The following is a 19902-nucleotide window of genomic DNA, read 5'->3' as shown; positions in this document are numbered from 1 at the left end:
AAGGATGGTGGTGGTTGTAGGACGGCGGTTGCGGCGGACAACGGCAACGGCAAAGGGGTGTGGATGGGAGATGGGTTCCGATATGGAATGATGAAATGGGTCTGAGATTCACTGAGAAGGGTCGGCGGCGATAAAAAAAGGTTATGGTTGGATGACGGCGGCACGCGGCGGATATAGGCTGAAGAGAGAGGGTAGAGATTGGCTGGCTCTGATGGCGGGCTGCGGCCACCCCAAAAATTTTTGGCTGGCTCCGCCACTGAATATAACGGAACGGAATGGAATGGAATAAATAGTACATTCCATTGTTTGGATATTTTATGATGAATAAGAATAAATTTACTGTCCCATTGTTTGGATCGTTGACGGAATGGAATGAGTTATAATTATTTATTCCAATTTTACCCTTCTTTAAAAATACCAGAGAAAAAAATAGCTGAAGTGTTACGTTTTTCTAAGCAACCAATTACGATTTCATTGGGGAGGATGGATTAATCTTGTTTCCATAGGTACGCAAATGAAACAAGGCAATCTTTGATAATAGGCAACAGCTCCGGAACACATAGCAGTAACAAAGGCAGTGGCGGAGCCCTTCATGGGCTGAGGTGGGCCACGGCCCACCCCCAAAAATTAAAAAATCAACAATTATAGGTCTACTTTGCGAGATTTTATACAATTTTGTGTCGGTTTTAGGTTTCGGTTGATCCAAATTCCCGTAAAGTGGTGTAGTGACTCACCCAAAAAATTTAAATAATTCAATTATAAGTCTATTTTGCGAGATTTTATACAATTTTATGTCGATTTTAGGTTTTGGTTGATCCAAAAATAAAACTCCTTTACGCGGTAAATTTGCACATGAAATAATTGGTCACTTGAATGGATAAAAAATAATTTGGCCCACCCCTAAAATATTTTCTAGCTCCGCCACTGAACAAAGGGAATATGCATTTTCACTTCTCGTAAACATAATGTACAATGAAGTAGAAAAAACTGATTATCAATGATTATTAGTTATTAATAATAACTATTAAAATGTGCAGCAAGCTTTTTTTTTTTAAAAAACAAGAATAACCCAAGTTAGTAACAAACAATTATCGAAACTGTTTGTCTTCTTATGATGATGAATTATATAAATGAACCAAGACAGTATATATATAGTAGAAAAACAGAACTGAACGTGAAGATTTGAAGAAACAAACATAACTAATGCAGAGAAGATGGGGATATATTTGTAATTTTGTAATTTGAAGAATAAATCAATTGAGGATTCCATCTCATTCCGCCCAAATTAAATTGGAGGGTAAGTAAAATGAGAGTAAGTGATGGAATACATACCATTGAGTTCCATTCCATCCAACCCTTTTAATGACTATCCAAACAATGGAATTTTAATTTATCTCATTCCATCCCATCCCATTCCATCATATACCATCAATCCAAACATAGCCTAAAGGTGAATAAGTGGGGTGTTCGGGATTCGAACTCCGACCCCTGCATATAATATACATTACTTTTTACCAAGTGAGCTAAGCTCACATGGACAAGGAGAAAATATTGTTAATGATACCCAAATTCAACTTCCGAATAGAACAAATTTAGGTCAAATTTTATTTATCTTACCAGGGTTAATAAAAAAAAAGGAAATGCTAACCAGTGTCCTGGGACACTGCTTAAGGAGACAAATATGATAATATTTTACGATGAAAGTTGTGTATTCGACGCATTAAAAGTTAAAAATGATTCTTTTTTAGCCTAAAATTTTCTCTTTTGACTTTCTTAACCAGTGGATGTCTCTACAAAAAATTTCTTTGATGTATATATAACATGAACCCTCTAACGCTATCATTGCCGTCTTGCGTGTTGTTAAGTATTCATTCCTTCCATTTTTACTTTTTGAGTCGTCTTATGTGAACAAACGTTAAACAGCAGCATACAACATGAAGACGTTATGGGATTCTATATGCATACAAATAAATAATCAATACATTATTTCATTAAAAAAGTGAATGCTTTATAATAAGCATGTTGTGTCAACCAATATGAGCAAATATGTGCTTCTACGTGATACTTATAAATTGCTTTCAAAGTAATGTACTCTACCTCATATTTCTCTTATCTTCTCTCTAAAATTAGAGAGATAAAACTTGGTGAAGAAATTAGCAAATGAGAGAATGAGGGAAATGAGAGGATCCAAATCCTATATTTTGATTATAAAAAAATTTCTTCATATCACCGGACTGTGAGAAAAGACTTATAAAATACTATTTAATTGTGAGAAGAGAGAAATACATGAGGAAATTGTTAAAAGAGAAAAGATAAATAAAAATTAACCTAAATTAATTTATTTTTTTTTTGGAAACAAAGGGGCCTAAGCCCAAAGGAGGAAAAAACTAAATAGTAACAACAGTTCTAGGGGTCGCTATCCCCATAACATCAGCTAACATAATCAAATTAAGTCTAGCAATGCACACCTCATACACCCGCAAACCTGGGCCATGATCACACCCCATATTTGCAAGTGCATCCGCACAAGCATTTGCCTCGCGATAAGAATGACACACCTTAATTTCCCACTCCAAAGCCAGCAGTCTACGGATTTCCTGAATGAGACGCCAACCAACAGGACTCCCATCCTTCCTGAATAAAACTAATATTACTCCCTCCGTCTCTAAATAATACTCCCTCCGTTTCAAAATGAGTGTCGTTTTAGGTGTTTACACACATATTAAGAAATGCAATGATTAAGAGAAAGAGAATGGTTATTTTACCAAATTATCCTTATTAACTATTGGTTAGTTTTAAAAGTAATACTTTGGAAGTTGTGTGCAGAGTATTAATTGGAGGGTACAATTGAAAAGAAAAAGTTATTATTGCATTGGAAACTGAAAGCGACACTCATTTTGAAACAAATTTTTTTGGCTAAAGCGACACTCATTTTGAAACGGAGGGAGTAGTTGTTTAAGGTTTATGCACGGTTATTAAGAAAATGATTAGTTGTGTTGATTTTGATGGTAAAATTAGTATCATTTACTAAAACACCCTTATTAATTGTAGTTAGTTGAGTAGTTAAGTTTGATGAGATTCAATAAATAAAGGTATAATAATGGAAAAATAATAATAAATGTTGCATTGATATTCTAAAGTGACAATTATTTTGAGAAAAAGAAAAAAATGGTAAAGAGACAATTATTGTGAGATGGAGGGAGTATAATCTTATTGAAATGAAGTTTCTTAAATAAGCAGCTTTGACTAAATCTATAAAACTCAAAATTTTAATGTGGCACACGCACACCAAAACATTATTTTATTACTTGATAATACTTCCATGGTAGATACTCTTAATATTAATTGCTTAAGGAAACCACAAAAAAAAATTGTCTTGAAAATACAAGTCAAACACGTGTAGAAATCATAATTATACAATTTTCAATGCAAAAGTCACTAGTTTTGGATGCTCAAACAATGCCCTAAGGGCACTTGTTGGCATTTTCCATATTTATTTTCTTGTTAATTAAATGTGAAATGAACCCTTTTCAGATACCATATATACACTGATATGATTTTTCCCAATCCCCTCCGTTATAGATCTAAAATGCGTATGGCTAAGGGCTAGGGCAAAGGCAATAATGCAAATGCAAGAGATGACAAGTTGGGCTTGTGCTAAAAATAGACTGATTAACGAACCCCACATAGTTGTTTGCTTCCAGCACGCTTAAGACAAGGAGAGAAAGAGTGAATTGTGAAGGGAACTTTGCCACCTTCCTAATGATGCTATCAAAATGTGTGTAAGTGATATAAAATACTTGGAGGCATAATTGCACCACTAATTGCTTCCACATGCATGCTTTGATGTGTGAGCTTCAAAAGAAGCAAAAGCAACTTAGAATGGTCTATTAAACCTATCCATCCTCTCAAATCATTTTGGGAGTTAATACAATTTCCCCCCACGTTTTTTTATGCTTGTTCTTATGTATGGACGGTTAGTTTTTTTTTCTTCTTTTCCAAAGTTTAATGGAGATGCACACAGTTTAAAATAATTTTACATCGTCGTCCAATGATAATTCGTCATATTATCGCATATATTTATATTTTCCACCTTGAGCCAAAATGATTTGAGAGGATGCCCTCTTTCTAAGTATTTCCACCTTGAGCCGATCAACTTTTTTTGTTGTTGTTCATTACCGTAAAATAAACAAGGCAAGGAAACTATTCACACGCATGGGTCACTTTAATTTTAGATTCCATCAGTACTAGTACTATACTACACCCTTTGGCATGGATCTATCCTCTATAAAAGGGTATGAGATGATACAAAAGAATGGTCACCTAATTTTCTCCATACCCAAATGGTAAGAAATTGGGTGTGTCTGTGCTAAATGTTTCTCATATTGAGGCATTCCGCAAAGGTGTTTGGTACCATATTTCAAAAGTAACATTTATGCTCTTCGATATGATCGATCTCCGGCTAGCTAAATTAGTGTGGTTATGGCACGGCCATAAACTTTGTAGGAGTAGTTTACAATCACCTTGGTTTGCACGCTAAACAAGTTATTCGAATTGTGAAGAAACTTGATTGCTCATTTCTGGTTGAGTCTACAAAGGTGACGAATAAAGACCTATAGATATTGACTATATTGGTCACACCGTAAGAAACTTTAATCATCAAATTATTTTTGATTGTGTTATGAAACTCCTCAAAACATGAATAGAGATGCACAAATGAAAAAGAGAGCAGAGAATAATGTATTATGCTCTTCAATTACAATGAGAGTCATGTTTATAGGAATATACAATGGGTCTGTAATATATGTCAATAGCTAGGAGACAATGATTAATGGAACAATGACTAAATAAACATACACTAATATTATTCATAATACTTATTCCAAATTATGACATTTGTGTCTTAATGCTTAAAATCAGCCTCCATCCTCTGAGTTAGCAAATCATACGACTCCTACATTGTGTATCTCTCACTATGATCACGATCTCCAAGCATAAGTGTTATTCACATTAGGCTGAAAAAAAATTATCCAAAAATGAACAACATTCATATACCAACTCCTCTTTCCAAGCAAATATAGGCCTCCTCTACCTCCACCCCCCCTCATCAACTCCCCACCCCCTCTTATACATCTCGACAAGTGACGCACGCGGATCAAGTGTTAACCTCGCCAACCAATTAAATTGAACACAAAGAGACACTCCAACAATCCAAGGGTCGTCCCAAAAATAAGAATTCTTCCCATTACCCACAAACTTAACTAATTGATTATCAAACTAAATTGTGATTCCATTAATAAACGCTCTTCATATAGAATGAATATTTTTGCGTCAACAACATCCTTCTCCGACTTCAACCCTAGCATCAAACCCACCATCACTAATTTTGATTGGATATTTACAAAACTTTTTTTATATAGTAAATGTGAATAAAACTCAATTAGCATTATCATCTAAAACAAGCCTCAATTATCATTGGGTTCAATAACTATAAAGTGGCTCTACAAACAAATATCACAAAAATGTACTCACTCCGGTCCTATTTATAAGAGAAAGTTAAGTCAACAAAAGTTAATGTATTTGGACTAAGTTTTTAACTAGATACATCAACTTTTGTTGACCTAAGTTTCTCTTATAAATAGAACCAGAGGATCATGCAGGTGATTTTTCGTCCCTTAATTTAATTTTAAATTACGATTTCGTCATTTATCGCTTTTCAGTCCACTTTTGTCTTTTTGATCATGAATTTTCAAGTATAAAATCTAAAATTTATATGAAAAATGGCTTAAAGATCAGAGATTTAAACATTAAGAGCTCATATCAAAATAAAATCATATATATGAATCTTAAAAAATTTATATACAAATTGATCAAAAGGGCGAAAATAACGTGAAAAAAATATAAATGATGAAATCGTTACTTAAAATTAAGTTAAGGGACGACAAAAGTAATTTTGCCAATTATATGATTCTTAGAGTCTCTGTTTCTATTGTATCAATATAGTGAAATATAATATCATAGAAAAGACAGTGAAATATGACTAGATACCTTCCTGAAAATTGTTTACAATACATCCAGGGTTATACCAGTTAATTATAAATTATCTTTTGACAAATTAATCATAATTCCTCAATCAAATAAAGAACAAGTTCCCTATTTTTATTAAGTTATACACTTATACGAACCAAGCAATTGAGTAATTCCTGTATATAGATAATATTGCTTTTAAAAATAGTAATTACGTTTATCTTTTCCTTTTTACTTCACAATATATATAAAATTAAAATGAGACGTCTTTCCTCCAAATTCAATTGTTTTTACAAACTTCTGTCTTCCTTTTTTCTATAAATTTACAAGATATAATTATTTTATGGTACGATAACATTTTCGATAAAACAAGGATGGGTGATAGTTGAAATTGTGTAAGCATCTGTAAGAGCTATGTTTGCGTGAATATCACTTCACATTTTATTACTAACCATCCGTAGCTCCAAATTAAAAAATCCGACCATTTATCTGATTATTGAGCATCTCAATCATCCAATGTGGCCATATGTATATTTCCAATAGTACAATTTCTGATATGGCCAAAATAAATCAGTGTCCACAGTACCAACGGGGTTTAAGCTAGCAGAAGATGTTCGAATCTCCTGCAACATAACAAACTAAAGTTGAATTTTAGTTGAAAATATACTCACATTTAATGTCTGATAATGCATAGAATAAGATTATCTTTAGAGAAAGAGACCCTTAAAATAGTAGGACAAAAAAAATAGCGTCGATCATCATAAAATTATAAGCGACGTATATGAAAAAATCTACTAGAAATTTTACTTTACGAAGTTTTTTTTTTTTTTTTTGGTACAATACTTTACGAAGTTTTAATATGTATGGAAAAGGATGACCAAGACCATCACCTAACACAAAGAAGAAAGAAAAAAAACTAAAAGCCTCTAGAAATCACGACAATGTTCGTATCAACAAACAACAGAGGGAGGGAGACAAAAAATAAAATAAAATAAAATCAGAAATTTAACTGGAATTATCCATATGTAAATCATATTTGGCTAAAGTATCAACTATTCGATTGACGAGGAATTATAATATGGTCACAAGACCAAATAGATAATGTTTGGGCACACATTCATAATAAAAAAATTGATAAAAAAAATGATTGAATATTTTAAGGATAAGATTGTTATGTGTATATGCTCCAACACTATTTATTTGATCTTGTGACTATAGAAAAATATCTCTTCGATCGACTTCACAAAAAATATGAGACAATAAATAATGCTTATCTCATTACTAACTAACAAGAAACAATGATGTTCAACGCTATACTTATTTAACACCAATCCCATAGCCACTTTCAAATCATATTCAATATCAATGGCTCTAAAGCCTCGACCAAAGATGGTTACTCAGTATACCCTCGGTATTGATATTTCTATTTTACACGAAAAAATAGAATTAGATAGCCGATTTTTTCGTGCATTAATTAGTAGAGACTCAAGTCATGTGGTCAATTAATTGATATTCCAAACCTTGATTTGAGAAAAAAAAATACTCCCTCCGGTCACTATTATAAGCAAAATTCCACTTTTTAGATACATTGAATAATTAATGTATCTAGCCTTTATTATAGACTAGATACATTAATTATTCAATGTATCTAAAAAGTGAAATTTTGCTTATAATAGTGACCGGAGGGAGTAACATTATGACGCGCTTTTCATACAATCCAAACAGCCAAAGGATGGTTAGCCTCTCAAATAACAAAGTCATCTCTATTCTATAGCAATGTTTGGTTTGGCGTTTTTATCACAATTCTCGCGTCTCAGTGTCACTTTACCGTGACGTTTACGAAGCTGGACACTCCAACTTTAATTTGGCTGTCCACCGCTATTCCAAACTCAGGTTACGTAGAACTTTAATTTTTCCCAATACACTCTCTCAGGTTCAATATTATTGGGCTCAGCGAGTGAATGTAAACGGTATGTGACATCGAATAGATAAGCTCTAGAATAATACTAGCTCTTTTACAATCCAAATAATATTATATTTTGAATAATTATAATCCAATTATTGTATTTTGAACTACATCATGATTTAAATGTAACCAAAAATACGCATGAGAAAAATATTATTCAATTGCCTAATTAATACATAACATATGTCCGCAAGAAGCAGAGATAAATGGTTAATTATTTCAGCAAGTGATGCAGCCACTGATTTATGTGGTTGGGCAGATTGAGTATAATGAAAAAGATTGAATATAATAACGACACTTACAAACAAACCAAAATTACATAAACTTCTTAGATATTATAAGTAGAGTTGAACTTTTTAACACTAAAATTGACAACAACGAAAATGGAGGGAGAGGAGTTGGGTAGCGTGTGAAGGACCAATTATTTTCTTTGCCGTGAAAATTGCCTAGTGGACCGTATTCGTGGTACATACATATTGATTTGTGTTGTGGGCTCCTAAGTCGTGTTCTCCTCTACCAATTGAGATTCAGCTTTTCAACCTTATATTTATATAATAGAGCAAATCAACCATCACTGATGTGGACTGAAATACATGGGGATAAGGCTGAAATTTGTCGAGTACATATCTGTTTTCTTCTAAGAGGAAACTAAGATGGGAAAAAAGATAATGTATCATACCAACCAAATAAAATGGTCGATACTTGTTCTTGTGAGATTTGGTTAGATTGCATGAGATGGGATATGGCTAATGGCTCCCATTCAACACTTTGCTCTTTGGTGTGTCCACCACCTACTCTTTCATTCTGCTGTTGGTTTCTGCCTATGGCCTTAGTGTGAACTAGTACATACTAAACATTTATAATTATAAACGCACCATACTACAGAAAAGTATTTTTTATGTGTGGGATAATATGGATTGGATCAGATCAAACTAGGTATATAGTATAATATATTCCGTGCAACGATTAATTTTTTTTTTTTATAAGTTTATTGGAAACGACAATTTTGATAGTTCTATTGAGTTATTATTCTTTTTAAAAACATAAATATTAAAATAGTTTTAACTTTTTTTCATCGTAAAGTGAAAGAGGTATTTAAAAAAAAAAATTACACTGATAACATGTCATTCATTCACATGTATATAGAGATCAACAAAAATGCAATATATTTTTCTTATTTTATTCTTCTATTCCATTCACATGTGTATAGAAATCAACAAAAGTATTCTCGTGAGTTTAACTCAATTGGTATGGACAATGCATAATATATGCAAGGTTCGGGGTTCAAATCCGGCCACCACAAAAAAAAAAATCAACAAAAGTACAATAAAAGTTCCTTCAGGGACATTCGATAAAACAAAAGTGCAATAAAAAAAATTTATTTTATTCATCAATTTTCCTTTGTTTAGTTTATATTACCCCAAGATTTTTCTTATTTTCTCTTTATTTTATAATATTAGCTTATAATATTTTCTTAGAGCATCCACAATGGAGACCTTCGCATTTGAGGTTTTAAACGGGTCCCACATGGACGCATTATTTTTTTATTATTTTTTAATAATAGTACCTAATAGGTACTCAACCACTCCAATTGAGATCCTCTATCAAATGATCTAAATGGGTCCCACCAATAACTATTTATTAATGAAAAGCAACAAAAGCAACTGAAATAATGATTATTTTATTGAAAAGTGGTGTGGAGTCAACTTAAAATTGGGGGTCTTAAGCGAAACCCTGGGTCTTAAGAGACCTCCAATTTTTTTTTTCCCAAATAGAGATACATATTAGGTACCAGGTCTTAAATGGTAAAGACCCTACCCGTGGATGCTCTTATTAGTTGATGTCTTATTTCAACATTTCTTTGCCGGGTCTATAATAATATGTACGATCCCTATTTCGCCTTTAACCACATCATTTAAATAAAATTGCACTAAGTATTAATTTAATTTGTATTGTAGTTGATGGTTTAATTTTATTTGTTGAATCATTTATCTTAATAAATTATCTTAATCTTTATTCACAATAAAATTTAACTTTTATTGTATAAATTCAATTGATGATTTTTTTTTAAAAAAAAAAGGCAAAATAGAATATATTAATCAAAGCAAAATGGAATATATAAATTCAACTAAAATTTTCCCAAAGAAAATACTACAAATGTATAATTTCGATCATATTTTTCACCTTTCTCGTTATCCCTCAGTCTCTTCATGTAATTAAAGTTATAAAAAAGAATGATAATACTAATTGGAAATGAAGATTAATAAGGCATTTAATAGGTGAGAATGGGAGGAGTTTGGATAGAAGAAACCTTTTTTTTTTTTTTAACAGATTGAATAGAAGAGACATAGCACTCCAAAATAGAAATGTGAGAATGAGAAAAATAACCTTGAAACTGCTTAAGATGTAAAGAAGTGTGAGCGAAATTTAAATAAATTCCCGTTATTGGTTTACGATTAATTTCATTTTCTTAATCTTACTATATATATATATGGTTTTGCTAGAAGCCACCCATGAAAGTGTCTTTTAGCAACCCACACCTCAAGGCGTGATTTCCACTTTTTAGTTATAACTTTGCTAAAAGACACCTTCATAAAAATTAGTTGGTGTCTTTTAACAAATGCTCATAGAATAACTTGCTAAAAGACACCTTCATAAAAGGTGTCTTCTAGCAAAACCCATATATATATATATATATATATATATATATATATATATATATATATATATACACACTCCCGTGCCCGTCTGTCCGCTTTTTCTACTGCGCAAACGCACATTTCTATACAAAAGTGATAGGTTGTAAAAGAAAATTTTACTTTAGAGTAGTAGTTGTTCCATGAATGAAATGATATAAATAGATATTAATTTATTAATACAAACTTTTTAAACATAAAATAATTGACATATCTCTCACTTAACACACTTCATACAATCCAAGACGCTCACAATAATTAGACATAAAATATTGACATGTCTTTCACTTAACCTATCAAACACGCTCACAATAAAATAGATATATAAATAAGACATAAGGATATTATACTTTCATACCTTTATCTAAAACATTTCATTGTGATTCCAAATGCACAATTAATCTCTTTAGCGCTTTTTGTTTCAGAACCCTTAAATGAAGTTTGTTACATATATACGTCACCAAAGTTTATTTCAAAACATGTATACTTACCTCTTCAACTTTCTATTAATCCCCTTAAAAAAAAACTTTCTCCTAATCCTTGTGTTTCCTTTTCTCTATTCTATGCTTGTTCTCAAGTTCCTACATCAGTGCACATAAAAAAATGTCAACGGTGTTGAAGATTATTTTAGATCGTAGTAGGAAATAGAAAATGCTTTTGAGCACTTTCTTCTTGATTAAGAGAAATCAGTTATGTAGAGAAATAGATTTTGTGCATTATAATGGTAAAACCTTGATGCACTATGCTTTTCTTCGCTCATGGTAGAAAATCACTGATTTAATATTTATGTCTTCTACTACTTCACAAACTTCCTCGACATGACTACAATTGATATGAAGGATGACCCTATAAAATATTTACTGCTCCATGTGATTCCAATATCTTGACCTCATCAAGAATGGTGTGTCTGCTACCATGGACATAATAGCCAAATAAGAATAGATAAAAAAAATGTAACCTGAACAAAAAGACTTACATCTTATTGAGGGAAGAGCAGTATCTGCCTTTTCTGAAGAGAAGAAAGAACATGAAAGTTTTCTTAGTAACCGCATCTGCCGTACCGCGCCATCAACATAGCATGATCACCGCCATCTCCTAGTTAAAAACTTATCCCCAACGCACCGACTGCTTTGTGATTTCTTCACTGCCACCAAAATGTCCCCATTTCCCTATCGCAAAACTGGCAGTTGAAAAACATGGCATTGATACCCTACTCGTTTCCTATTTCTTTATATTTTCTTTGCCTCCTTCAAGACCAAGTGTAATAACGATCACTTGCTAAGAATAGAATTGGAATGATAAAAATCCAGATTAAAGGTCCCTGTCCTCTATATAGATGTTTTAGATAGAAAAAGATATTGATTATAGATGGCTAAATATGAAAAATTAATTCCTGTAAAACACACTTACGGTGAAGGGAACCAGAAATGTCCATCGAAAAATATGTTAACAATTCTCTAAAAAATTCAGAGACTGATAAGAAAAAATGCAAGATAGCAAACATAAATAAATACCAAGATAACAAAAATGGGATCAAAATAAAACGAAAGAAATGGAGTACTAACCGTTCCGCGTGGAAAAGAATGATCATGGTGAAGGGTTGTCATATTGTTGCGCTTTTAGGTTCCCCAATAGAAAACATAGTCTACACTAAAAAGGGTGTATCCTTTCACCTTTATTTACAATTTATTATTATAGTAGTTTCATGTAGTGCATCTTACTCAATGATTTAGTTATGTCATAAAAGAAGTTATAAGAATTTGATTTCAAAGGCTATCGAGAGTTGCAACGTGAAAGAAACATAGCGCTTCTATGAGAATATATGTAGTTACTTTTGGAAATCAGTCTATCGGCACATGAACAATCGTTGATAGTTTATGACTTCAATTCAATACATTTGTATATTTGAGAAAAATAAGCCATAAAGGTTTGCTAAAAAATAACGGAATTTTCATTAGTGAACGTATCATTATACCGTGTATCATTACTTTCTTTTAAGAGTTGTATCATCACCATTATTGTAAAAAAAAAAATTGTATTATGATTGAAATAGTAGACAATAACTAATGAACTTAAAGATGCAAAAGAGGATGTAGTGTATTTCTAAACACGACACATTATCACAAGAGCAATGATATTCTAACAACCAAAAATCAACAACTTTTGTGACAACCACCAATTTTCAAAGGAAAAGTAGATAGTGACACGGAAACCAAAGCAATAGAGAGAGAAAGTAAAAAGATAATGTGAGTATGAGAGATAAAGTTGTCACATAGGTTGTCACAAAATGGTTGTTAGAATATCATTTCTCTTATCACAATGTTTGTCTAAGAATCACTCAAGCTTAAACTAAAAAGATATATAGATAAATAGATAGATATATAGATAGATACCACATGGTTTAACCAATTCGTGTAGCTTACAAATTACATAATGGATATTGATCCTTTAAGTACATGGTTAAAATTTTGAGTCCATGCTGGTACATGTGAAATACAAATATCAATTATATAAATAGATTTAAATTATCTCGTGTGATTAATATTCGTAGTTGCACGTAAAAGACATTCTATTTTTTTTATTTTTTTCCTTCAAAAGGGTAGCAGAGAGCTGCCCATAATATGATTAAAAGAGAAGGTAACCAAAGTACATTGAAACGTAAAAGATGTTCTAATTTACAAAAGAAATACCACAATTTATAACTATTTTTTTAAATAAAATATTTTTTTTCTCGTCTATTAAATGACAATATTTTGATTCATAATTATTATATTTTAAATATATGACATTGATCTACAACATTATGTCATCTCTAAGATAGTCCAAACATTAATATACCCTGTGTCTTTATGGTTTTTTTGAGCAAATTTGTAGACTTCAGTGGGATATATCTTCTTCATATTCATTGTAACTAAAATATTCAACACACTTTTGTTTTCTAACTTCGTACATTTTTTTTTCTTCAAGATGTTTACTGAAATGGGAACAACTATGCTTCAAGCCATTACTAAGGAGAGATTTGCAAACATCTACGCAACCTCTATGATCAAAATGACTAGACAATTCCGATTGAACGATCGGATTGTAGTGAAACACGAATGAATTGAGGTCTCAGGTGTTCTTGAGGTTAGTATACACTTTGTTTAAAGCTTGTTGATTCTGTATATAAAACTTATATGTATTGATTGGTCATTGAAAATATATAATCTTTGGAATAAACATTATGCCATCTCTAAGATAGTCCGAACATTGATATACCCTATGTCTTTATGGTTTTTTTGAGCAAATTTGTAGACTTCAGTGGGATATATCTTCTTCATATTCATTGTAACTAAAATATTCAACACACTTTTGTTTTATAACTTCATACATTTTTTTTTCATCAAGATGTTTACTGAAATCGGAACAACTATGCTTCAAGCCATTACTAAGGAGAGATTTGCAAACATCTACGCAACCTATATGATCAAAATGACTAGACAATTCCGATTGAACGATCGGATTGTAGTGAAACAAGAATGAGTTGAGGTCTCAGGTGTTCTTGAGGTTAGTATACACTTTGTTTAAATCTTGTTGATTCTGTATATAAAACTTATATGTATTGATTGGTCATTGAAAATATATAATCTTTGGAATAAGGATATGTGTGGTGTGTTTGTGGAATTAATGTAGTTTTTATGTTTTTTATGAGGTGAATTAGAAGAAAACATACATGATAATCTAGTGCCTATTTGGTTGCACGGTAGGTGCACCAAAACGCACGTTTGTGCCAATTGAACGAGGTTTCATCTTAAAAATTAAGGTAAATTACACTCACATTCATAGAGGTATGCTTGTCTCAAACATGTATTAATAGTTGCTAGAGTTAAAACGAAAACTATGCACAGCAATAACCTCAACTATAGCCTCACCCATTGATTCCAAAGAAAAACAAAAAGACATCGCAAATTGATTAAAAGTGAAAACAACTCTTCTTTTTTTACAACATAAATACGTGCTCTGCCAAAATGAAATTTTGCACACCCATGTGTACCAAGGAGTTGTTCACAAAACATATTTATAATCAATTCTTTCAACTGTTTTTAATTAGTGTGAAATTGAACAGTAAAAAAAATAAAATAAATGTTAGACACATAATCAACACACAACAAAACACTAAAAAAGGTGTATCATTTCACCTTTATTTACAATTTATTGTTACAGTAGTTTCATGTAGTGCATCTTACTCAATGATTTAGTTAAGTCATAAAAGAAGTTATAAAAATTTAATTTCAAAGGTTATCGAGAGTTGCAATGTGAAAAGAAACATAACACTTCTATGAGAATATTTGTAGTTACTTTTGGAAATTAGTTTATCGGCGCATGAACAATCGTTGATAGTTTATGACTTCGATTCAATACATTTATATTTAAGAAAAATAAGTCATAAAAGTTTGCTAAAAAATAACGGAATGATTTCAATTGGTGAACGCATCATTATACCTTGTATCATTACTTTATTTTAAGAGTTGTATCATCACCATTATTGTAAAAAAAAGTTGTATCATGATTGAAATAGTGGACAATAACTAATGAACTTAAAGATGCAAAAGAGGATGTAATATATTTCTAAACATGCCACATCATCCCAATGCTTGTCTAGGAATCACTCAAGCTTAAATTACACACACACACACACACACACACACACACACACACACACACACACATATATATAGATAGATAGATAGATAGATAGATACTACATGGTTTAACCAATTCGTATAGCTTACAAATTACATGATGGATATTGATCCTTTAAGTATGTGGTTAAAATTTTGAGTTCATGTTGGTTCATGTGAAATACAAATATCAATTTTATAAATATATTTAAATTAACTCGTGCGATTAATATCCGTAGTGACACGTAAAAGACGTTATAATTTACAAAAGAAATACCACAATTTATAACTATTTTTTTAAATAAAATATTTTTTTTCGTCTAGTAAATAACAATATTTTGATTCATAATTATTATATTTTCAATATATGACATTGATCTACAACATTATGTCATCTCTAAGGTGGTCCGAACATTAATATACCTTATGGTTTTTCTGAGCAAATTTGTGGACTTCAGTGAGGTATATTTTCTTCATATTCATTGTAACTAAAATATTCAACAAACTTTTGTTTTATAACTTCATACATTTTTTTCCATCAAGATGTTTACTGAAATGGGTACAACTATGCTTCAAGCCGCTTTTAAGGAGGGATTTGCAAACATCTTTTGCAGTCAACACAATCGATTCTCTTTTAATTTAGAACAGTTTTGTGTATGTTCTATTTACATAAATATCTTTGCAGAGCATATGATGGTTCTCAGCATCTTCTGTTCGAGTCCATGATAGAGAGATCGTTAAGATACCTACTCACAAGCTCACTACGAACATTGTGAGAAACCATACTCATGATGGGCATCTGAACCTTTATATTCCTGTCGAGAAACTTAATATTACAAAACTGAAGGTTAGCATTTTCGGTAATAAAAAAAAAATCATTCTTGCAGTTTCTGTTTTATGCTTTATGCAGAATTATGCCCTTCAAATATTGGAGGATTCTGTTCACAATTTTCATATTGATGGTGTTTTGATCAATTTATCATTTTCTTTATCGTCAACATAAACATTGATTGATATTTTTTTTAATGGCGGTGTTTCGATGGTGTTGCAGATATTGATCGACTGTCATCTCAAAACAACAAATTATGATGTATTCCTTAGGATGTAGGTAAAACAATAGTGTTTTAGGATCTTATTCAAAATGTGGAGAACATGACAATATTTTTTTTTCTAACTGTGGTATCTTATCCTATGGTAATAAAACATGATGATATTCTGTTGGAGCTCATAAATATTGTCAATACTCATGAAGAAAAAAAAAGTCAATCAATTTGACTGTAATCTGAGGGAGAGAAAAATTGAGATGACTATAGATTGTTTTGTTTTACAAATGTTTTTCTCTAGCAACACCATAAATTTTGGCTTAAAACTTTTGTACATACTCCTTGGAATATCCTTTTTCTTTCATCCTCTTAGGGTTGGACATTGATCAGTTTCGGTTGGAGATAGACATTCGTAGTTGCACGTAAAAGATGTTCTAATTTACAAAAGAAATACCACAATGTATAACTATTTTTTTTGAAATAATTTTGTTTCTCGTCTAATAAATAACAATATTTTGATTCATAATTATTATATTTGAAATATATGACATTGATCTACAACATTATTTCATCTCTAAGGTGGTCCGAACATTGATATACCTTATGTCTTTATGGTTTTTTTGCACAAATTTGTGGACTTCGGTGAGGTATATCTTCTTCACTTTCATTGTATCTAAAATATTCAACACACTTTTGTTTTCTGACTTCATATATTTTTTCATCAAGATGTTTACTAAAATGGGAACGATTATGATTCAAGCCGCTGTAAGAAGGCATTTGCAAACATCTCCGCAACCTCTATGATCAAAATGACTAGACAATTATGTTTGAACGATCAGATTGTAGTGAAACGTGAATGTGTTGAGGTTTCAGGTGTTCTTGAGGTTAGTATACTCTTCTTCTTCTTCTACAATACACATATGTGCTCTGCCAAAATGAAATTTTGCACACACATGTGTACCAAGGAGTTGTTCACAAAACATATTTATAATCAATTAAAATAACTAAACTCAAAGATGCAAAAGAGGTATATCTTCTTCATATTTATTGTAATTAAAATATTCAACACACTTTTGTTTTCTAACTTCATATATTTTTTTTCATCAAGATGTTTACTGAAATGGGAACGACTATGATTCAAGCCGCTGCAATGAGGCATTTGCAAACATCTTCGCAGGCTCTATGATCAATTCCGATTGAACAATCGGATTTTAGTGAAACATGAAGGAGTTGAGGTCTCAGGTGCTCTTGAGGTTAGTATACACTTTGTTTAAGGCTTGTTGTTTCTGTATATAAAACTTATATGTTTTGATAAAACTTATATGCTTTGATTGGTTATTTTAATATATAATCCTTGGAATATGGATATGTGTGTGCGGAATTAATGTAGTTTTTATGTTTGTTATGAGGTGGATAGAAGAAAACATATATGATAACCTAATGTCTATTTGGTTGCATGGTGGGTGCACCTAAACGTACGTTTGTGCCAATTGAACGTGATTTCATCTTAAAAATTAGGGTAAATTACACCCACCTTCCTTGAGGTATGCTTGTATCAAACATGTATTAGTAGTTTCTAGAGTTAAAGCAAAAACTATGCATTGCAATAGCCTCGACTGTAGCCCCACCCGTTAATTTCAAAGAAAAAGAAAAGTACATCGCAAATTGATTAAAAGTGAAAACTACTCTTTTTCTTTTACAATACACATATGTGCTCTGCCAAAATGAAATTTTGCACACCCATGTGTACCAAGGAGTTTTGCAAAAAACATTTATAATCAATTCATGCAACTGTTTTTAACTAGTATGAAATTGAATGGTCAAGAAAAAATTTAAAAGGATAGACTCAAAATAAACACACAACAAAACACTAAAAAGGGTGTATCCTTTCACCTTTGTTTACAATTTATTATTACAGTAGTTTCATGTAGTGCATCTTACTCAATGATTTAGTTAAGTCATAAAAGAAGTTATAAAAAATTAATTTCAAAGGTTATCGAGAGTTGCAATGTGAAAAGAAACATAACACTTCTATGACAATATATGTAGTTACTTTTGGAAATCATTTTTTTTTTTGTATTTCTTTTGGAAATTATTTATCGGCACATGAACAATCGTTGATAGTTTATGACTTCATATGTTTAAGAAAAATAAGCCATAAATGTTTTCTAAAAAATAATGGAATGATTTCCAATAACAACAGTTTGATTCATAATTATTATATTTTCAATATATGACATAATGTTGTAGATCAATGTCATATATTTTTTCTTTCAAAAAAAATATATGACATTGATCTACAACATTATGTCATCTCTAAGGTGGTCCGAACATTAATATACCATGTGGTTTTTTTGAGCAAATTTGTGGACTTCGGTGAGATATATCTTCTTTATATTCACTGTAACTAAAATATTAAACACACTTTTGTTTTATAACTTCATACATTTTTTTCCATCAAGATGTTTACTGAAATGGGAACGACTATGCTTCAAGCCGCTTCTAAGGAGGGATTTGCAAACATCTATGGAACCTCTATGATCAAAATGACTAGACAATTCTGATTGAACAATCGAATTGTAGTGAAACATGAATGAGTTGAGGTCTCAGGTGTTCCTGAGTAGGGATGGGAATAGGCTAGGCCGAGCTAGGCTTTGCAAGGCCTAAGCCTGGCCTGCCATATTTTTGTAAAGCCTAAGCCTGGCCTTTTGAAAGCCTGATACGGCCTGCTAGCCTGTTTAAAAGCCTATATCTTATGAACATATTTAAATAAGCAATGTGATCTAAGTTTAAATGGACTAGCAAACTAATAGTTCAATTAGATTAGACTCTTTTGATAATCAACACGAGGTTTTAGGGAATTCGACTATATATTGTATCATATTTCTATTCTAGTTTATAATAATACATTTATATATGCAACAAATTAATGTATACTAATAAAGCTTAAATTATTGAAAAAGTTTACATGTTTATATTTTAATTCAAAGTAAAAAATATAATATAATAATAAATAATATTACTTAAATAGGCCGGCCTAATAGGCTTAAGAGGCTTTTTGAGAGGCATGTGGCCTGATCTTTTAAGCTAAATAGGCTTTAAAAAAAGCCTAGGCCTTCTCTATTTAAGAAAAAAGTCTGGTCTGGCCTGACCTGTCGTAGGCTAGGCCGTAGGCCCCTGTAGGCCAGCCTGACCTATTCCCATCCCTATTCCTGAGGTTAGTATACACTTTGTTTAAGGCTTGTTGTTTTTTATATAAAACTTATATGCTTTGATTGATTATTTTTATATATAATCCTTGGAATATGGATATGTGTGTGGAATTAATGTAGTTTTTATGTTTTTTATGAGGTGGATTAGAAGAAAACATGCATCATAACCTAGTGCATTTTGGTTGCACGGTGGGTGTTATGTGAGGACTTCACTTTGGGAGAATGGATTATACATTCTCAGATTTATTTCACTGTAATTGTGTTTTTATTTTTTTAGTATTGATGTGGGGTAAGATT

Source organism: Medicago sativa, chromosome 3 (genome assembly GCF_051527215.1).
Source record: "Medicago sativa cultivar Bolivia chromosome 3, Bolivia_mono, whole genome shotgun sequence".
In the NCBI taxonomy this organism is placed as follows: Eukaryota; Viridiplantae; Streptophyta; class Magnoliopsida; order Fabales; family Fabaceae; genus Medicago; species Medicago sativa.
Note: the sequence above shows the minus strand (reverse complement) of the source record.